Raw genomic sequence first — 6,601 nt, forward strand, 5'->3', positions numbered from 1 at the left:
GTTCGGCATTTAAGGAGCATTTAAGAACACCTTTTCCGCTACAGTTTCATATACAATGTACCGCTGTATTGTATTGTATTGTATTGTATTGTTTGTATTGTATTGTATTGTATTGTATTGGGGGTCCGGACCCCCGGACCCCTCCCCTGGATCCGCATGGTATTTGCCTGCGTTTTATTTTATTGTTTGTTCTCAATCTTGTAAATAAATATTAATGTGATACTCATTGCTCACTGTGTAACGTATATGTTGGAACAGGTTTATGCTTAAGGGGCCAGGCTTCGTCGTACAATGATACGAACACTTGTAAATCCAGCACAAACTATGTATTTATTTTATGATTTTTCCCGCCAGTAAAATTCACCTCGTGTTCATAGTGTATGTTTCATTCAATAATATATAACTTACTTAAGTATTGCAAAGTCAAATATGTGCTAGTGTTCAAAACTATTAAAAAAAAAATACTTAAGAAATCTGTATAATACTTATACAATGCATGTATCAACGATTAGAATAAGTGTTTATGAATAACAATTTAATTGGTTTAATTATGATGCAATGTCGCTAAAATTGTTATCATTTTAATACCCACGACGAAAACATATAAACATAACGCAATTAACGTTTTCTCAGAATGATATACATGGATAAGACAACATAATCGTCTCGTTCAAACGACATGTGTACGTTTTAAAGCGGACACGGATATAAAAGATTCGGCTTAACCGGAAGTCTATTTTTATCGAAAGCAATAACGTTACACGTCCGTTTATATATAATGATTATCGTTTGTTGTACGTTTAGGCGTACTCAAAATAACCAAAATAGATATTAGTTTCTTAATTACCCTTTTGTTTTCAGTGATAACACAGATTTCATATTGTGCTTGCAGATATATGTAGACATTTAATGCTATCAAACTCTTTAAAGCTTTTCTGTAAACATTAAAATACATGCCAACATGTATGGTAATTATAATATTCAAACAGAAAACTTTACAAAATGTTACCTCTCGGAATACCTGCTATATATACAGTAAATGAAAAGTTTATATACTGTACAAGCTTCGGCTGTACATATGCTAAAATTGGAACGATACAGAGAAGATTAGCATGGCCACTTGCACAAAGATGACACGCAAATTCGTGAAGCGTTCCACATCTTTTTCAGTAACTGTTGTACTTTTGCTTAATTCATTGCTTAACTAAACAGTTGATGCAATATCTTATCTATCTTTCTTTATACTGCATCATTTCTCTTTACGAGTATTACGTTCAGCTGCGCGCCTGTACACGAAACTTAAAAGTAGAATGGACAGGAGAATAAAAGTAATATACGACGTGTATTGCAAGCATGAATACAGCTGATAGCGTTAAAAACAAGAAGGATTTACAGATAAAAGCAGTTTAAAAACAGGTCAATCATGTTAAGCATTGTGTGCAAGTTTGGTCACACCCTGCTTAAACTGGTTCAGGGTGGGGTCTTGCACAAGTTGTACGAGAAGAGAATTCCAAAGCACTATGGTGGCTGGAAAAAAAGAGTACTTATAGTAATTACAGGGAGTGAGTATCTGGGTATAGGAGTGGGGATGCATATGTCTTGTTAGACGGGATGGGGGAGGGGGGGTGGGGAGGGGGCTGACATAGGGAGGAAGTGGTACAGCAACCAAACCATTCACTATTTTGTAGAACATAAGGAGGCGTGAATCAGATCTCCGATTTTCAAGGGTACACCATCTCAGCTGACTTAACATGTTTGTGACACTGCTGTAAGGGGAGTAGTCCCCTTGCATTGGATATTAAGAAAAACTATAAGTAGCTTTTTTGTATTTTCATAATTACAACACCATGAAATCATCATAGGCTACTTTTATCTATTATACACATTTGACAAAAATGAAGTTTCCATAATATGTATGTAGCTAAAAATAACTTTATAAAAAGAGTCTTAGTTCTTACTGAAAATTGTATACATACTGTAGTAATAGTCGTTTTTTTTTTCGTAGAATGGATGTTTTCATTTTGTTAATGTGCATGAACATAATAGTCTCGTGCATGCTAATAAAAAGGACAAGAAAACGAAGAGCCCAGAGATGCACACGCAACAGTGTAGGTATAGATGTGTAAATGATTGGCATTTACATAAAAATATAGTGACAAAGTAAAAGAATAAGCCAAGATAAAAACAACGAATACAGCGACGCTCCGCCTTAAAACAGTCTGTGGTAAACCGCTACTTGAGGGTTTAAACTAACCAATAGTGCGCACCAAACTATACATTTCACCACCCAAAATGTGCAAGTGTAAAAGTAAGCCTAATCTTGCCAATTGACCATTAGACAGTCTCCTGTACCTCACTCTATATGCATCATCCCCGGTAGTTTTCATAAAGGGTGTTTAGTAAATTCGTTCCTATTCGTTTTGTTACCCTAATAAACTGAATAGTGTCGAATGGATTCTGCTGCATGTCTTGCATTTATACTGATATACCTGTTTGGTATACAAGAATATCATAAAATACAATTTTGCATGTAGGCCGTAAGCTTAGATTTCACATTTAAAAAGTGTGCCAAGTTTGTATAATGCCATTTCGGATAAAATCAAGCTGTTGAATATTTTATAGGCTAGATTTAACATTTCGTAACTGATATTGATTGAACTTTTTCATTTTCGAACGAACATACCTATCAGCTACTTAAGTCAGAATCATGAATTTATTTAAGTGACCAGTGAGCAGTGAAAATATTTGCCTTTTCAAAATTGAGTGATTTCAAAATATATACGTTTTATAGACAAAGAATCCAGTTTGTCCGGAAATTATAATATTTTCATTCCATTTTCTAAAACTTATACGTGTTCTTGTTTGAATGTTTGAATTACAGCGGCATTTGAAAACTCATTTGAAAATGAAGTCTACGGTGAAAATAGGAACAAACTTTTTACACACCCTTTATATGTTCTTCCAATGATAAACCCATTGCAGAAACAAAAATCACAATTTCATAATTTTATTTACAATGCTTTTAAGCAAGTCACCGCACGTATTGGAATACTGGAGGTCAAGAACGTGAACATTGTTGTAAAATGGACATGTACGTATATTATATGCAATTAATGTTGCAAAATTATTTGATATAAATCTCTAATTTGACATCAGATATTTCAATATTTAGACACTGTTTAAAAACATTTTATTGAAAAATAACATGACCGTATATTTTTGGTTTCAGCGAGGAAAGGATCAGCGACCTTTATAAACTGATTTCTTCTAACGGTGCTTTTCTGTTGTCATGACAATACGAATTAAAGTTATATGTAAACTATCTGACAACGGTTGTCATGACAACACATATACAGTTTGTAAAATATCTAACCTTTTCATCCAAGTTGTTTTGCAAAAAAAAATATACCTTCTTAGAAAACATTTAGATACATTTGATATCGTTGGTGTATTGTAACATAAATTATGTGCACTCCATGTTCAAAAAGTTAAAATCGTATGTAAACCTTGCAAAAGGTTATCATTAAACGTGGTTATAGTAATATTGCACGATTTATTTTGTGGATAGTAAAAGATAACGCTTAATTTAGCAAACATAAGTATATAGGATTATATGAAATGTTTTAAACTTGATAATAATCTGTTGTATTTAGACTTTCTTCAATAAGTCGGTCTTATGTTTTTATGCAATATGTGTTAAGTTAATTTCATTTAGATCTATTTAATGAGACATTTTTAAGCAGTATTCTGTTTTGCATTTCGAGGGCTTAGAGCGAAACTGGTCTATCTGTATATAGAAATAGAAGCAGATAGACCAGTTTCGCTCTAAGCCCTCGATTTGTTATACAGTCAGTTACTTTAATGAGTTTCCTACACTTAAGTTGCGAAACTGACTTGAGTTGATCGTAAGTATAGATCGAAACGTTTTCTTATGAATGACGGCTTGATGAAAAAAAAATACCCTGCTTCTTGCATAATAATTAAAAGCTTGACCACGAAAACGTGCAACTGTGTACATGTCTCATATAGAGCGAGATTACTTTTAATGCATCAAGTCCATGCGCGGATCCAGCCAAAAATTTTGAAATCCAGCGCTTCATTTCCTGCATTCTGGGGCATTTTAGGAGTATCTTAGATCACCTTTTCCACTGCAATTTTATATGCAATATACTCCTTATTTTCACATTTGTATGAGCTCACCTGTTAAATGTGAGAAAAATGATAAAATTAAGTTTTCTTAAAGGTATTTTTTTTTGTTTCTTTGAGATAATTGAAATAAACATGAATTACGTTGGGGTCGTATGTAGCAACAGCCACATAAATGTTGCCTTTTCGGAAAAAAACATTTTCTTTCATTCTTCTCTTCTTTCCTTTCCTTTAGGATTTTCCAGGGGTGTAGGGCGGGGTTCGGACCCCCCCCCCCCCCCCCCCCCCCCCCCCATTGACCCCCGCTCTTGATCCGCGCATGAAGTCTGTTATTTGAGCAGTACATATGCAACACGTTTTGGCAGCTACAATTGTGTGCATTTATCTGCATTTTTATGTAAATGTCGATATTACATTGTTTAATAGACACTTGATACCTGTTCCAATGATGTTTTTGCAAAACATGACTGTCTGCATAACTCTCCTAGTTCTGACAAAATAGAATATAACGCGTATTTCCTATTTACAGGTGCCATATATTTTGAAAGTAAATGGCCATAACTTTAAAAAGAATCCAGACTTAAACACGGTGCGAACGGTAGATATAAATAAATAATTAAATCTGTAAGAAGATAGCTTGTTAGTATAAAATGCAACCAAAAATAGCAGAAAACTAGAACTGTGTCCATTGGACACGGATGCCCCCATATACTGTGTGATGTTTGACTTAAAGTTTGAAGCAAATTGTATTCAGATACGGTTATGCATCCGAGCAACTTTGAATCCATTCCTTTAAAAAGTGTATGCGGAGTTGAACACACTAATATAGCCACATAAAAAAACAACATTCTTTATAGTCATCTTCACATGAAGGTCCTTCATCTGAGAAACTTTCAAGCATATCCTTTCAATTGTGTTTGGACATACAAGATTATTTAAAAACTGCTTAGTGGAAGAAGGGGCAGAATTTTGAAAAAATGCAAAGTAGAGTTGGAATGAAGCATAAATCATATTTTTCATTTTATATTCCTGACGAAGCCTGTATATGTTGGTGACTGAAGGCAGTAAATATTTTCTAACTATTTCTAACTAACTACTAATCAGAATTACACCAAACCTAGTCTGTAGCAATCTGGCATAAATCTCTTGCATTTTTTTTTCAAATAGTTGTCCCACCCAGTGTACATTAAGGGTGTACATTAAGGGATTGACAGAGAATAAATAAGACAAAGAATAAACAAGAATAAACAATACTTTGTTGAATCATCTGATGGATTTTCACCAAATTTGATCTATAACATCCTTTGGAGGACCTTCCTAAGGTTTTATTGCAAACTATTACCTTTGACAGTACTGAAGGACTGCCAGAGCTTGAAATAGAGAAAAAACTAGAATGTGTCTGTAGGACACAGGGTGTGCCCCCCACTGGTACATTTGTCACAAATAAGGGGCAATAATTCAAATGTTTGCAGTCTTAATGGGGTATAGCCTCAACAAACATTTTATGAAAAGGATTTGTTATTCTCGGCCATATACTTTTTGAGCTATGAGCATCACAAACAAAAAATCCACTATTTTGGTTATTTCAAGGGTCATAACTCTGTAATTAGCACTAAGATTCTCAAGAAGAATGCCAAGTGTGCAAGGTAACATCATGATAAAGACTCAAGGAAGGTTTCATGAATTTACATCAAATACTTTTTGGGCTGGGCACATAATTAGGTAAAATGGCATTTTTTACAATTTCAGGGGCCATAACTTTAAAAATAGGGGTGGAGCCAGCCAAAAAAAAAAGAGATGTGCAAGTTTATTTCACGATAAAGACTTATGCAATTTTTCAACCATTTATATTAAATGCTTTTTGAGCTAGGTGTGTCACAAGGTGAAAATGTGCATTTTTGACTATTTCAGGGGCCATAACTCTAAAAATAGGGGGCGGACACAAACAAAAAATCTGAGGTGCACAAGTTTATATCATGATTATGACCTATGCAAGGTTTCATGAATCTATATCAAATACTTTTTAAGCTAGGCCTGTCACAAGGTGAAAATGTGCATTTCTGACTATTTCAGGAGCCATAACTCTGAAAATAGGGGGCAGACTTTGACGAAAAATCAGAAGTGCGCAAATTCATATTATGATAAAGACTCCTGCAAGGTTTTATCAATTTATATGACATACTTTGTGAGCTAGGCGCGTCCCAAGGTGAAAATGTGCATTTTTTGACTGTTTCAAGGGCCATAACTCTAAAAATAGGGGGGCAGAGCCAGACGAAAAATAGGAGGTGCGCAAGTTCACATCATGATTAAGACTCATGCAAGGTTTCATGAATCCATATCATATACTTTTTGAGCTAGGCATGTCACAAGGTGAAAATGTGCATTTTTGACTATTTCAAGGGCCATAACTCTGAAAATAGGGGGCGGACTCAAATGAAAAATAGAAGGTACGCAA

At 34.5% G+C, this 6,601-nt stretch overlaps 1 non-coding gene across 1 annotated transcript; it reads left to right on the forward strand.

The window, feature by feature from the left end:
• Positions 1–1,057: 1,057 nt before the first annotated feature.
• LOC123528360 (U6 spliceosomal RNA) lies at positions 1,058–1,165 on the forward strand. The gene has a single exon (XR_006681969.2). It is a non-coding gene; the product is annotated as a U6 spliceosomal RNA (small nuclear RNA).
• Positions 1,166–6,601: the final 5,436 nt, after the last annotated feature.

Source organism: Mercenaria mercenaria, chromosome 14, assembly GCF_021730395.1.
Source record: "Mercenaria mercenaria strain notata chromosome 14, MADL_Memer_1, whole genome shotgun sequence".
NCBI classification, from domain to species: domain Eukaryota; kingdom Metazoa; phylum Mollusca; class Bivalvia; order Venerida; family Veneridae; genus Mercenaria; species Mercenaria mercenaria.